Consider the following 15,007-nt stretch of genomic DNA (forward strand, 5'->3'; position numbering starts at 1 on the left):
TCGCCTCACATGCAGCATAGCAAACTGCACGGTACTCCGCCTCGGTAGAGGAAAGCGCCACAGTAGGCTGCTTTTTACTGCTCCAAGAAATGGCTCCAGACCCAAGTGAAAAAACACAACCAGTGGTCGAACGCCGTGTATCTGGATCTCCAGCCCAGTCTGAGTCAGACCATCCAACAAGAGTGCGTCCTTGGCCATAAAAGATGCCAAAATCCAGAGTGCCACGTAAGTACCGAAGAACTCTGAGAGCACACCGCCAATGCTGCTGACGGGGTTTGGATGAGAAGGAACTCAATAAACTGACTGCGAAGCATATGTCCAATCGGGAGTAGGTCAACCATACCAAACAACCGACGAGAACCCGATACTGTCCTTGATCAGTCCCTGGAGAAGTATCAAGTGAAGAAAGCTTCTCACCAATATCCAAAGGAGAAGATACTGGTTTGCATCCAGTCATCTGAAATCTGTCGAGAATCTCCCGAGTGTACTACTGCTGAGAGAAGAAAATGCCCTTCGAGGTCTGCCAAATCTCAAAGCCAAGAAAATAGTGCAAGAGGCCCAGATCCGTCATCTCAAACTCTGTCTCCAAAGCATCCATAACAGAACGGATCCGCACAGAATAAGAACCTGTAAAGATGAGGTCATCAACATAGACCACAATGATAACAATCAACCCCCTCTCAAGGAGGATATAAAGGTTCGAATCTGCATGAGAACGGCGCAGGCCGAGCTTCTGAAAGAACTCATCAATCCGCTGGTACCAAGCCCGCGGAGCCTGCTTTAGACCATATAAAGCCTTCTTCAGCCGGTACACATGATCCTGTTTGCCCGGAACAACAAATCCTGGCGGCTGATCAACATAAACCTCCTGTGTAAGCTCTCCATTCAAGAAAGCCGACTTGACGTCCATCTGGAAAACGGGCCATCTATGATGTCCTGCAAGTGCAAGAACGGTGCGAATGGTAGTCATTCGGGCCGTTGGAGCGAAAGTCTCATCGAAGTCGACACCAGGGCGCTGAGCATAACCCTTGGCAACCAACCTCGCCTTGTGCTTGTCCAAGCTGCCATCAGCTCGGAACTTTGATTTGAAAATCCAACGCACACCAATCACCTTGCGCTGCAGAGGCCGAGGCACCAAAATCCAAGTGCCATTCCGTTCGATAGCATCCAGCTCTGTCTGCATAGCATGACGCCAAGACTCATGTGAAAGAGCCTCGTCTACAGAAGTGGGATCAGAAGGACCATTAATGATTGTAGACATAAGAGCATAATTAACAAACATGTTGCCCTCATGAATTTGTTTCCCTGTAACTCTGGAAGAACGCCGAAGAGAACCAGGCGAAGGAGCAGAAGGAAGCTCACGTAACCCAGAGTCACGAACTGTCTGATAATACCAACCAGGTACAGATCTGCTCGAACTCGCCGGAGGAGGAGCAGGGTCATCATCATCTGACTGAGAATCCTCAGCTGGAGGTGTAACAGTAACAGCGGGAGCAGGAGGAGGAGTAGTAGGAGGAGGTGCAGGAAGAAGAAGCTCACCACCCCCCTCTGAAGATGTAGGAGTCTCGTCGAACACCACATCACGGCTCACAACAACTTTACCGGCTTGAGGATCATAAAGACGATATGCCTTGGACACAGTGCTGTATCCGAGAAAAGTCATGCGTTGAGACTTCGAGTCCAACTTGGAGCGGTGCTCCTTAGGCACATGAATATACGCGGTACATCCAAATATCCGGAAATGAACAACGGAGGGCTTCTCACCATGGAAAGCCTCATATGGAGTTTTGTCGGGAAGAGCAGCAGTAGGAGACCTATTCTGAATGTAGACAGCAGTGGAAGCTGCCTCAGCCCAGAAACGTCGAGGTAATGAAGAATGCTCAAGCATAGCACGGGCCATCTCCATAATGGTCCTATTCTTCCTCTCGGCAACTCCATTCTGAGATGGAGTATATGCAGTAGTAAGCTGTCTCCGAATGCCATGTGTCTTGCAATATTGCTGAAACTCCTGGGATGTAAACTCACCCCCTCCATCGGTCCTGAGAGCCTTGACCGAGTGACCGGTCTCTTTTTCCACCTCGGCTTTCCAATCACAGAAGTGATGAAAAGTCTCATCCTTGGTCTTCAGAAAGAAAACCCAAGTATATCTGGTAAAATCATCCACCATCACGAGCATGTACAACGCCTTACTCAAAGACGCGGTACTCATAGGACCACATAAGTCTGCATGAATGAGAGCAAGTGATGTCGAAGATCTGTGTGTCGCCTCCTTCGGAAAGGCGGCTCGGTGCTGCTTCCCCTGTAAACAAGAGGAACAAGGAGAAGATGGAGCCTTGATGGTTGGTAATCCATCAACCAACCCATCCTTCGAAGCTCGCTGCAGAAGCTGATAGCTCAAATGGCCAAACCGAGCATGCCAAAGAGCAGAAGAAGCACCAGAGGAAAGCAGAGCAGTCAGTTTGTAGAGACCACTATCTTGGACTCCCTGAGCCAAGATGCTACCAGTCGCTTTATCACGAATGGTAATCTCATAACGAGAAAAGATCACCTCCGCACCCTGAGCTGTAAGAGCACTCATTGACCAAAGGTTAAAAGCCAAATCTGGAATATACAGAACATCAGAGAAGTACCTCTTGTCCTCTTCAGAACGGAAGATGGGGATAGTGCCATGACCATGCACTGGCACAGAAGAAGAATCACCCAGAGTGATCTCGCCTGATCTGGCAGTGAAGTCCTCGAACCAATCTCGATGGGGTGTCATATGAGCAGTAGCACCGCTATCAACAATCCAAGACCGTGACTGAGAAGTCACAAGAGCAAGTATACGCCGAGTACCTGCTAAGAGAAGAATTCCATCATCCTTCTTGGGTTGAGACACCGCCGTTGAGAAGAAAACGCAGAGGAGAAGGTGCTGAAAACAGGGCTGAATCTGGGGCAGCAGAAAGGTTGCTAAACCTAGAGCGATGATACCATGAAAGAGTGCACAGAGCGGAAGCAGAGTGGCACTAGAATGTGCTGAACAGAGAGTGCAAGAGAGAGAGAGATATGGAGCAAACTATGCTGAATATACTGAACCAAAACAGTCCCAAGCAAGAGACAGTGATAGTCTCATAAGTGAGGGAGCAAACAAGTACAAGACTCTATGAAAAATGAGAGGCCAGCACCCACTATTTATAGTGGGGAAGAGCTGGCCGACTGGAGCATAGAAACAGGCCGACTGGAGCTGTTGGACATGGCTCCCTAGAAAAATGCCAGAATGGCTGGGAAAAATCCCAGAAAAATACTAAAAAAGGGGTGGCCAGCCCACAAGCAAGGGCCATGCAAAAGGGGACCAAATGGGCACCATACAGAGCAGAAACTGGGGATGAAAGTGCTAACAGATACCACCTTCAAAAAACTTTGTCCATGGATGGCCGGTCTTCTCTAAATCATTGAACTTTGTGATACAAGTGCATATCATGTTAGCAATTTTGCATAGCATGATGCACGCCAAATCAGGGATCCCTTTGAGCTGTTCAATTACCCCATTCAAAGTGTCTACCATATATTTTTTAGTTGGCTGGCGGCCTCTGGCAGGAGATGGCAGTGTTGGGTAGTTCAGCCATGTGTTCCTCTCCCTGTTAGTATACCTCTAAAAACTCTCCCAATTCCTTCTGCGCTTGATTGGGCAGAAGGTAGGATCAATCCTCAGTGCTTGAGGTGCCGCCAAGTAGTGGTACTTGTTCTTTGGAAACTTCTTTAACCAGATCACTCTCCAATTTAATTGATTGTTTTCTATCTCTGTCACTTTGTACTCTGTCACAGGGATATTCTGATAGCCGCCGAGCTCATTTGTAGGGCACTCCAGCCTGTACTTGGCTTTCATCAACTGTACCTCTTGTTTGAGCAGAGGGAATGGGAGGGTCGGCATATGATAATCCTTATGTATTTCTTCAGCTATGAGATAGGTGATGCAAGCTGATTTCAGTATTCTTCTCTCCCATTCCATGCATTCCCTGATGATTACATCGTTTTGGCGGGCTATTCTGTCTCTGAGCTCTTGCTCTAAATATGTCTCTCTTGGATCAGCCATTGAGTACCCTGCCAACAGAGTAGTCTACCTACTCTTCTTCTTGAGTTGCAGCCTCACTGCTTCCGCTTGGCCCTGGCATATCAATGTCGAGAGGCTCCATGTAGATAGGCAATTCAGGAGCTATTATTGGTGGCTGGCTTGGCCTTGTTAGCTGTTGGTTCTCAAGATCCACAAGCATATTTCTTAACTTTGTTAGCTCTGCCTTGAGCTCCGCTACTTCTTTATCCTTCTTCTCCATTTGTTTGGTATGTTTGTTCATCATTAACCCTTTTGTCATCTTGTGCATATCTATTGTCTTTTTTAGCTCTTTGATCTTCTCATCTTGAGCGCTTCCGGGCATTGGCATGCCAGCTAGAGGATTTGCCAAAAATTCATTCATAGTTGTCTCCGCTTGTATTGCCCTCTGATTGCTTAGTGCTTGGGCTTTAGTCACCATGCTGAGCTGCAGCTCTTTGTCTTTGAGCTTCTCTTCATATTACTTTGTGACTCTTTCCAATGCTTGATCTTTGTCAATGAGTTGCCTTGACAGTCCCATGACTTTGCCTTTTTCCAAATCTAACTTGGCCTTGACAGTCCCATGACTTTGCCTCTTTCCAAATCTAACTTGGCCTCCAGCTCAATTGCCTTCTGCCTGTACTTGGTTAATTCTGCTGTCATCTCCTCCATTTACTTTATCCTGCTCTCATTAGGACTTGTTTGGGGTCTTCTTGGGCCCTTTTATTTGGACACTTAGTGAAATGCTTAAAATGCTAATCAAGCTTTGACCAAGCTAGTGGCCTAGGCCTGAAAATGCATTTTTCCTTTTCTACAAAAAAAAAAATAGGCCTAAAGGTAATCTAATCATTAGATCTTCTGTCCTTGGGAAGGAATATGGACCTAAATGCCTTTTTGTCTTGTAGTGAAGTACCTTTCACAAAGAATGTTTGAAAATTTTCGTCACTTTGTTCCCTCCCTTTTTGGAGGTGCTGCAGATCCCACTCTCTCTCTACACTCTCTCTCTAAAACGCGTTTAGGGTGTTTTACTTGGGTAAGGGCTTCTTTTTCTCTCTCTAGGAGCCATGGCCTGCAGATCTGGACCTCCTACTCCATCATCCTCTCCACCAGCTCTCATGGAAGAGCTCACCATCCCCTCTTGTGAAGGTACAGATCTACACATCCTTGCAAGCTGAAGCTCTCCATCTCCATCACTAGCAAGCTCTCCATATCTATCATCCTCTCCACCAGCTCTCATGGAAGAGCTCACCATCCCCTCCTGTGAAGGTACAGATCTACACATCCTTGCAAGCTGAAGCTCTCCATCTCCATCACTAGCAAGCTCTCCATATCTATCTCCTCAAGGCCTCCATTTCTCTATATCCATCTGCATCTCCTCCACCTCCATCTCCATCACCATCTCCATCTTCATCTCCATCACCATCCACATTTCCATCCTCCACCTCCATCCTCCATCTCCATCATCTCCATCACCATCCACATTTCCATCTCTGTATCCATCTACATCTCCATCTCCATCACCATCCACATTTCCATCTCTGTATCCATCTACATCTCCATCTCCATTTGCTAGGTACAATGGCTCTACGGGACATCACCAACAAGCAATCAAAGTTTCGCTTGCACGTGGACTTAGACGAGGAGTATGCCACAATGCGAAGTAATCGAACGAAGGGATGTATTCCTGCTGAGGTGCTACGACTTCAAGGTGCAAAAGCCATTGATCTTTGGACTGATGGAAGCATTTATCCCCTTGATCCACAGACTGGTGCACCTCCCCCTTTTCGTAATATCACGCAGGTCGTACGCTTCTTGGGTGATGGTTATAATGGTTTCTTAGGGTACTGTCAGAGGCTCTATTCTTTGTACTTGCAGGAACTCTCAAATCAAAATCACCTCAGGAAGCTTCTAAAATTATGCAAGGCAGAAAAGGAAGAATGTGCGTCAACTTTCATGGCCACAAAAGAACATATGCTGGCTCGAGTCAAGGATCTAGAGAAGGAGGATGCAGAGCAGAAGATGAAGCTTGATAAAGGTGTGGAAAGGAGGGATCGAGCTATAGAGAACTATCTCCGTCTTCGAAACTCAACTCGGAACCTTCGCCGACGTGTCGATCATTTCACTCACCTCCCCGTGGGATATAATGCAAGGCAGCGAAAGCGCAAGCCTCTGAGTCTTCTTTCCAAAGATGGGGGGGCTCGCAAGCGACGTGTGCGTCAAACAAGGTAATCACAGCTTCAAAACTAGCATTACATTCCTTTTTCATATAGTTATGTCATTGACTCTGAACTATGTGATGTCCAGGGAATGTGCTAAAGCAATATTAGGTTGTTCCAATACTGAGGAGTCTATCCTTGAGCACATTATTCCAGAGCAGAAAGTAATCAATATGATAACCAATCCAGTAAATGGTGCGTTGCGTGACAGGATTCAAAAGTATTTTCTCAAGGAATTCGAGCAGATTGTCAGTCCCATTGACATGCTCACTGTGTGCGACACAGCAGGTATCAGTGATAAGGGATACAGGGCTTTGTATACTTGCATCACAGCACGTCTACGAGGCAAAGGAATGACACGATCTATACTTCCAACACCATACAGTATAGTTATGGCAAGGAAGTCAGCAAACAACAATATTGCCGACTTGCTAGGCGGCTACAGATGGGTGGATGGTAGCATGCCAATGTCAAATTCAAAAGATTTTGCTTACAACAAGTTTAACAATGTTTACGTCGAGGTGGAGGCGCTTCAACGAGCTATGATTCAGTTTTATGATATGACATTAGAGGAGACGGATGGAAAGGCTATATTTGTCCTCAAATTGGATGAATGTCAGGTTGTAAAGGGCCAAAGGGTGGAACGTACAAGTCTGACACTCATGAGCAGGGCATTGAAGCGAAAGAGCTTAGACGGCGAAGATGAAACAGGTGATGCGGAGAATAACTTGCACACAAAGCGACGCAAGCAAGATTACTTTGGAGTGCAGTCTGAGAAGAACATATGGTGGCAGGCGGCATGGACCCTTCCGCACGAGGACCATGACAGTCTAAGGTGGTACTTCACCCGTACAGGTATTCAAGGAGTGATACACAGGCAATCAAATGGTGAAGTCTTGCATGTGCCTGGCACTGGTCACTTTGAAATAGAGTGGCACCTTGGTGGTGATCTCAAGACCCTCAAATGCATGTTGGGAACTAAAAGCGGTGCTAACACTTTGTTTCCATGCATCTTTTGTTGTCATCCAAGGATGCCAAGTGTCGCAGTGGGGAAGGCCAAACAAGCAACCAAGGTGAAAGGTCGTAAGCAGGCAAGTGCAAAGGGCTCAAATCAATTACAAAAAGGGAAGGGTATGCACGTCTGGCTCAATGGAATTATGAGCTGCAATCAAAGCAAGGCACCATCTCGCGCAGAGGAGGATGCTACTTGGAACCCTATTCTTTCAATTCCACTGTCGCGAGTACATGTGTGTACCTTGCACGCAAGACTTAGAATTTTGGACAAATTGTTGATGCTCCACATCAATTATGCTTGGAACATGGAGCCAGAGTCACGGCGAGAACAGGGCATCCAAGAGCTTGAAGTTGTTTTATCATCCGTGGGGCTTCACGCAGGTGCTGTCACCCTCTCTAAGGATCGCAAAAACCCATCAAGTACCCAAGATAACCCTAATAAGATATGTATGGGTGGTGCAAAAGCAAGACACCTGCTCTCAAACTATGGTGAGGCTCAAAGCCATACACATTTTGAATTATGGAAGCAGATTTGTGATGTAACAACCTATCGAGGCAATGAGGCGACACTAGGATTGAAGCGTGCACATGTGTGGGAAGCTTGTGATGAGATGATGAGGCTTCTTGAGCGCCCGTATCTTGATGAAGCAGAGATAGCTACATTCAAAACTTCGATTGACAGATTCACAGAAGAAATGATCGATGCTTGGGGGGAAACTCATATAACACACTACATGCATATTCTCTATGCGCACAGTTCCTTCTTTCTAGATGAATATGGGTCTCTTGCACTCTGGAGCAACCAAGGCATGGAACGATCACATTACCAAGCCAAGGCGGCCTATTTTAAGAACACGGGTCATGGTGGTGGCAAGGTTCGCAGCAATGCGTTTCAGGAAATGTTCAATTGGTTTTACCGTGCACTTACTGGGAGAAAGGCCCAAAAGCGAGCCGGAAATTTGTCTTTGAGGCGCAAAATCATGAAGGTGTTAGGTGCAAGGCGAAAGAGAAGGGTGCAATGCGTCAATGGCACGTGAAAGAGCGAGGCAATGGCACAGTGGTCGACTAAGAAATGGCCGTGTGTGGTTACCCACCCAATAATTCTTGTTCGTCACTTTTTGGCGCGTTCATTTTGTAAATTGACTTTTTTGTAATTTTGGCCTCCTATAAATATCAATGAGTTTTATAGTCATTTTTAAAAGTCTTGACTTGTGAGCTCTCTCTCTTCCTCTCCCCTTGACTCTCTCGCGCGCGCTCTCTCTCTCTCTCTCTCGCTCGTGCAGTAATATCTCACGCACATGGAGCCCCCAAATGATCCTCCCTCCAATACGCAGGATGACATTTTCAAAGACCTTGGGCCCTTACCGGTGGCACATAGAACTGCAATCCCAAACATTTACCCACAAGCCCAAGTGGATCTGGAAGCTGAGCGTGTGAGGCTTGAGCGAGAGGCCCAAGAGGCCCAAGAAGCCCAAGAAGCGAAGAGATTACACAAAGAAGCAGAGGACATGGAGGCAGCTGAGAGAGCAAGAAAAGAAGCCGAAGAGACGGTCAGAACTCAAGAGGACGAGGCAGCAAAGAAAGCACAGGAGGATGAGGCTGCCAAGAAGGAGGAAGAAGACGAGGCAGTTAGGAAGGCGGAGGCAGATAAGAAGGCTGTAGAAGAAGCTCAGGCCGCCGCAAGCAACAAGAGAAGAATAGCATTCTTTGCTGCGGAGGAGGATTGGCTTAACAGAAAAGCTCACGGATTTGTTGCTGACCTGCGAATGGCCGGATACGAAGATGACACAATTTTGGAAGCGGCCATACAAAGTCTTCGAGCAGAATATACAAAGAGGAGAAATGAAGACACAGTAGAAAGGGAGCACCTGCCGAGCAATAGGATTGTCAATGCAATGCTAGACAGAGTCTTGGCTCGTGCACTTGGTAAAGGAAAGAGAAAACTCTCAGCTGAGGAAGTAGAAAATAAGAGACAGAAGCTTGAACGAGAAGCCAGGGCAGCAAACACACGGAGGCTTCGTGAGGAAAAAGACAGGAAAGATGAAGAGGAGCGAGTAAGGAAGGAGGCAGAGCAGCGAGCAGCTCCGAAGACTCCATCTGCAAAGACAAAGAAAACTCCAACACCTGCAAAGGCTAAGAAGGGGAAAACCATTCCTAAACGCTCAAAACTCCCTTCCGATAACTTCCAAGAGCAGCGACAGAAGTTTAAAAATGACACGCCATCTTGGACTCGCCACGCGCAAGCACCACCGCCCCCAACAACGCAGAAGAAGCAAAGGTGGAGACCAGGGACAGTTGCCCTTAGAGAAATTCGCAAATATCAAAAGACCTGCACACCAATTATTCCAAAGGCACCTTTTGGGCGTCTCGTCAAAGAGATTATCCACGACCAGCGCCGGGATGTCAATCGTGTGCAAGCGGCGGCACTAGGCGCTCTGCAACAAGGTGCCGAGAATATTTTGGTTTCGCTTTTCCAAGACGCGGTTTTGTGCATGGTGCATGCAAAACGTGTCACTTTGAAGCCATCTGATCTTCATCTAGCTAGGCGTATCCGTGGAGAGGAAGCTCTCTTTCACTAGATAGGGGAAGCCTTGTAATGCAACAAACCGTGTTTTGTAATCTCAATTTGATTAATGAAAAACCATGTCTATTTTCAAAAAAGTTATTTTCTATTGCAAGTGATTGTTGTCTTGTCAAGGTAATTGTAGTCTTTTGCATGTAATTGTTGTCGCTATGTACATTCGACCTCATGTGAACGCTCGTCTGCCACTGCCCGTCCGACTTTGGCTCGACTCGACGGGCCAATTTCTCCCGCGTATGGCCCCAGAAGGGTATATCAGCTGTGCGGGGTGCGCCGGGGCCGAGGGGGGGGGCCGGTGGTCGCTCCGTGGAGCCTGTGTGCCACGGAGCGACTTTTGGCTGTTTGACTATATCAGCTGTGCGGGGTGCGCCGGGGCCGAGGGGGGGGGCCGGTGGTCGCTCCGTGGAGCCTGTGTGCCACGGAGCGACTTTTGGCTGTTCTTGGTCAAACAGCCAAAAGTCGCTCCGTGGCACACAGGCTCCACGGAGCGACCACCGGCCCCCCCCCTCGGCCCCGGCGCACCCCGCACAGCTGATATACCCTTCTGGGGCCATACGCGGGAGAAATTGGCCCGTCGAGTCGAGCCAAAGTCGGACGGGCAGTGGCAGACGAGCGTTCGCAAAAATTGATTGAAACATCATAACAGGACACGACAACAACATATAAACACATCAAGAAGATAAAACTTAAAATCAGCTCGAAAAACATCTTGATGTCATTAATTGTTTGATTTTCACAGACGAGCGTTCACAAAAATTGATTGAAACATCATGACAGGACACGACAACAACATATAAACACATCAAGAAGATAAAACTTAAAATCAGCTCGAAAAACATCTTGATGTCATTAATTGTTTGATTTTCACAGAAGGCAAATGATTACATTGGATCTAGCCAACTCGCTTGATGAGCTTGGTGAAAGCCTCGTGGGTGAGAGTCTTTACTGATGGTTTGTCACCAATGCGTTCGGCTATCTCTTTGGCATCAGTGATGCCTTGTCCAAGGCTAAGGCCACAAAATCCTAGGAAAGACCCTGCACCTTTATCACCAAAGCTATAGATAGCTGCTTCCCTATTTACAAGAATACATTTATGGGCATTTTGGGCTATAGGGGCTTCAGACAGGACGGCGCTTAGGGCTCTGCACTTCAAAAATTCAGCTTGCGCATCATTTGAAAAGTCGTTGTGAATTACGCGAAGCATCTCGGCATTGAAGCTCGGGATGTAGTGCCATAGCGCAGCATCTTTCCCCTCCACCTCCTTTCGTGCTCCACCCTTTCGGCTTGCGAACCAGTCCATTTCTCTTGCGGTCTACAAAGTAGATAGAAGAATGAGTTGACTTCAAAAAATTACAAATTAAGAAGGGAAGAAATTGGGTGTACTACCTCAGTGGCATCATCATGATCCGCAAGGTCTGCATCACTAATATTGATGCTCCCGAGGCTGACAGAATCCGAAATGGCAAGCGGCTTGTGAGGGGCAAAGCTAGTTTCTGGCACACTCTCGTAGAAATCCTTGCACTGGGATATTTGTACAAGAGTCTCTGCCACAAGGGACTCTATTGAGACATGACTTTCCGGGAGCGCAAGCACCTTTGTGACATCTGCGGAACTGAAGTCAATGTGGATGTCATCATCTTTGGACGGCTGTTGTGTGTCTCGCATGCCCGCGTACATAGCAATGACTGAGAGAGTTTCATCCTGGTGTAGCCCAAGGACATGGGCGATGTCATCCAAAAATAAGAACTCTACACCTTCTACTATGATGGGGTGTAGAGTTTGCACTTCGAGCTCTGGAACTTCATCCATGACATCGTCCCCTTCGATGTCCCGTTTCACAGCCTCAGCTTGCGGCTCTTCCGCCAGAGTCACAAGTGCAAGAGATGCTTCTTGCACTGGGGTGACAATCTCTTCCTTTGGGTCAGCTTCCTTGATCAAGAGATAAGGTGTGGCTTTCTTTGGAGGAGTGGCCTTCCTCTTTCCCTTGCTTTTCTCTGTTCCCTCTAAGATCAGGAGGGCAAGAGTCATGTCCCACCTCAAAAAACTTGTGCCAATGTTGCCCATTCCAAGACCTACGAGGTTATCTTCTTCCTCCTCCCTTAGATATGCGCTACTAAGGCCTTTGAGGAATCTTGCAAGCCTAAACCTGAAATTTTTGTCCGCTTTGTAGGTATGCTTGATAAGATCCACAGGCACCCAAGTTCCCTCCTCGTCTTCAAAGTTGACACAATATTCAGCCATGTATGTGTCCATGTAGCTAGTGAACGCCCCAAACACGTCATTATGGAGTTCGGCGGTGCCTTCCATGTCAATAGATGTCTGAAAGATGGGTGCAAGCTTCTCGATCAAGTGATCGAGGTCAAGCTTGTGCAATTGAGATAGGAGAGCTTGGGCGGGGGTGGCCATGCTTGAGTAGCGAAGAAGGCGAGGGGACCGCAAAGATGCCGAGAGTGAGGAGATGAACTCAAAGTGGCCAAAAGTGACTTATAAAGAGGTCTTTAAAAATTTTTTTATGTTTAAAAACTCACTTAAAACCTCCAAAAAAATAAAAACACGCGACAAAACTTAAAAGTGCACAAAATTGAACGCAAATTGCGAGTAGCCAAAATTGTTTTGAATTAATCTCTCAAAATCTGTTACATAGCTTGCTTGATATGGATACATCTGGGGAAGGGAATGCTTTTACAAAAGTAAGATGCCTCTTTCCTCTTACGTAGAGGTGTGTTATCAATCACAAATGAAAAGTCACCTTTCAGTGCAAACCTAAGGCCTAAGTACTCCCTTAGGTTCGCCATATTCCAATCAGCATTTACTACGATATCCCACACATCAGCTTGCGTGCTAACATGTACATCAAGCTGTTCTGCATCGTTGATGTCCGAATCGAGTGCTTGCCATTCGCCTCCAGTCAGCTTCCAACGTCTGTAAGGAAAGATAATAGAGAGTTGTTGCTTTCCAAGCTGGTACCGAACGACCATCTTCTCCGACACCACCATGCACTTTATCTTGTCACCCTGATGTTGAATAACCTTCAAATCCCACGAAGGTGGCAAAAAGGCACTCATTACCGTGCCTCCCTTTGCAATCCACATTGTAGGAGTCCGGTGAACATCAGCCTCCTTGAACAAAAACACAAACAAATGTAAAGGCATGAAGAACGTGAGAGTCGCACGATGTGACCCATAGGTGCACTTCATTGCATTGCACACATCAATCTCAATCCGACGTCTGGTTAGTGCAACCAAAGTATTGTCGGGCTTTGGCCAATCATGGTCCATGAGACTTGGTGTAGGGAGCCTCCGTAGAGTCCCAGAACCATCTCTTGACGTGGGTACAATATACTCTGCATGAAAGAAGAAAACTGAGCGCTCTAAAAGCTCTGATGTTGAACAACCAGTATATAGTAGCTTGCCGATTTCAAAGTGATGCGCCTCAAAGGTTCCAGAAAGGGCCTCTAAAGGCTCCCATTCCACAAATGTCGACGGAAAGATGTCTGCACAGAACATTACAAGAACACACTTGAAAAAATCAAGCTTCCGTAACATGAAATGATATTAGCATGTCTCAGTGCAGCCCATAAAACAAGAAGCACAAATAAAACTTACAATTTGCAGGAAAGCGTTTGTGATTGGCATTGTCGACACGGAGTTGCGATGCCTTGTAGACGTGTTGGATCATCACCTGCTTGCTTCCGTCAGCCCCCTGCTTGAGATCCACTATGCGACCCTTCCAATGGTGTGACTTTAACCCTATGTATCTGCGAGAGACTTTGTGGGCTCCCTTTGTGCTTGGACGCATCGTCACCCACATTCCTTTTGCAAAGGTGCTTGTAACCCACAAGCCAGTGTCGTCTTGTTCGTTGCTGCTGCTAAAGGACTCCACCCTTGAACGAGGTCGGCGACTCATTGTGCTTGGCTAACCGACTAAGCTAAATGCTATGAAGTTGTAGGTGTGTGAGAAGATCTCTGCAACCTAATGCTAGCAGAGCATATAAGCTAGCAAGAGGAGTCAAGAATGTGTATAAGCTAGCAAGAGGAGAGTGAAGAATGTGTGCAAGCAAGAGAGGATGGACTTGATGGGGAAAAAAGGACTGTTTTCCAAGCTTTCCATAGCCAAGAAGATCTCTGCAACCTAATGCTAGCAGAGCATATAAGCTGGCAAGAGGAGTCAAGAATGTGTATAAGCTAGCAAGAGGAGAGTGAAGAATGTGTGCAAGCAAGAGAGGATGGACTTGATGGGGGAAAAAGTGGACTGTTTTCCAAGCTTTCCATAGCCAAGAAGGCACAGAAAGATAGATCTAACTTTAGGAGGGAAGGGAAAGGCAGAATGGGGAGGGAGGAGGCCAAAAAAGATTCTTTTAGTTAGAGAGAGACTCAAAACCGAATTGCTAGTTTTAGAGAGAGGAAGAGGGAGTGGGGAGAGGGAAAAGTAGCTTTAAATGAGGGATAATGATGGGGGGGCGTTTCTGGCCCTAGCCCACTTTTTGAGGTGGGGTCATTTATGCCAGTTTGAGCTGTCTTTATTAAAAAAAGGTGGGAAATCTGATTTTATTGAAAGATTTTGCATTTTCAGCCCAATTTCTTTTAAAAAAAAACGTATGATTCAAGTTTGACCCCTACATATTAGGGGCAGGGAAACCCAACATTTTTCTCCACATGGCCTTCTCCCATTGCACCATTCCTTAATGACTGTCATTAGGCTTGGGGCAAATTAAAGGGCCCAAGAAGACCCCAAACAAGTCCTAATGCTTCTTTCTTCTCAAAATACTCAATGTTGGCCTGGTGGATCTTTAACTGTTGCACCATCTCAGAGTTTACTTCTGTCAGAGAAACTATCTCCTTTGACTGTTCAACCATATCCAGGTTAAATTCATGTAACAATCTCTCTCTCTCTCTCTGGTTGTTCTGATGATCTGCCTCATCTCTTTTTGTACATGCTTAGCTGTCCTTATGGCATCCCATGGATTTGCTCTAGTTGAAGGACCAGCTCTATTGAACTCGTCTTCGTCTTCAGTATCCTCTGAATCTTCTTCCTCCTCTAAGCTTTCATGGATCTGCTCCACTTCTTTCTCTTTTTCAGCTTCTTGCTCTTTTTCATCCTCTTGTTGCTTCTCTTGTTCTTTTTCCGCTT

General features: G+C 46.7%; 1 pseudogene; it reads right to left on the reverse strand.

Moving 5' to 3' along the window:
- Window positions 1-3,373: 3,373 nt before the first annotated feature.
- Window positions 3,374-4,591, reverse strand: LOC147609160 (uncharacterized; annotated as a pseudogene).
- Between the last annotated feature and the right edge of the window lie 10,416 nt (window positions 4,592-15,007).

Source organism: Cibotium barometz, chromosome 51, assembly GCF_041138505.1.
Source record: "Cibotium barometz isolate CiBa-2024 chromosome 51, ASM4113850v1, whole genome shotgun sequence".
In the NCBI taxonomy this organism is placed as follows: Eukaryota; Viridiplantae; Streptophyta; class Polypodiopsida; order Cyatheales; family Cibotiaceae; genus Cibotium; species Cibotium barometz.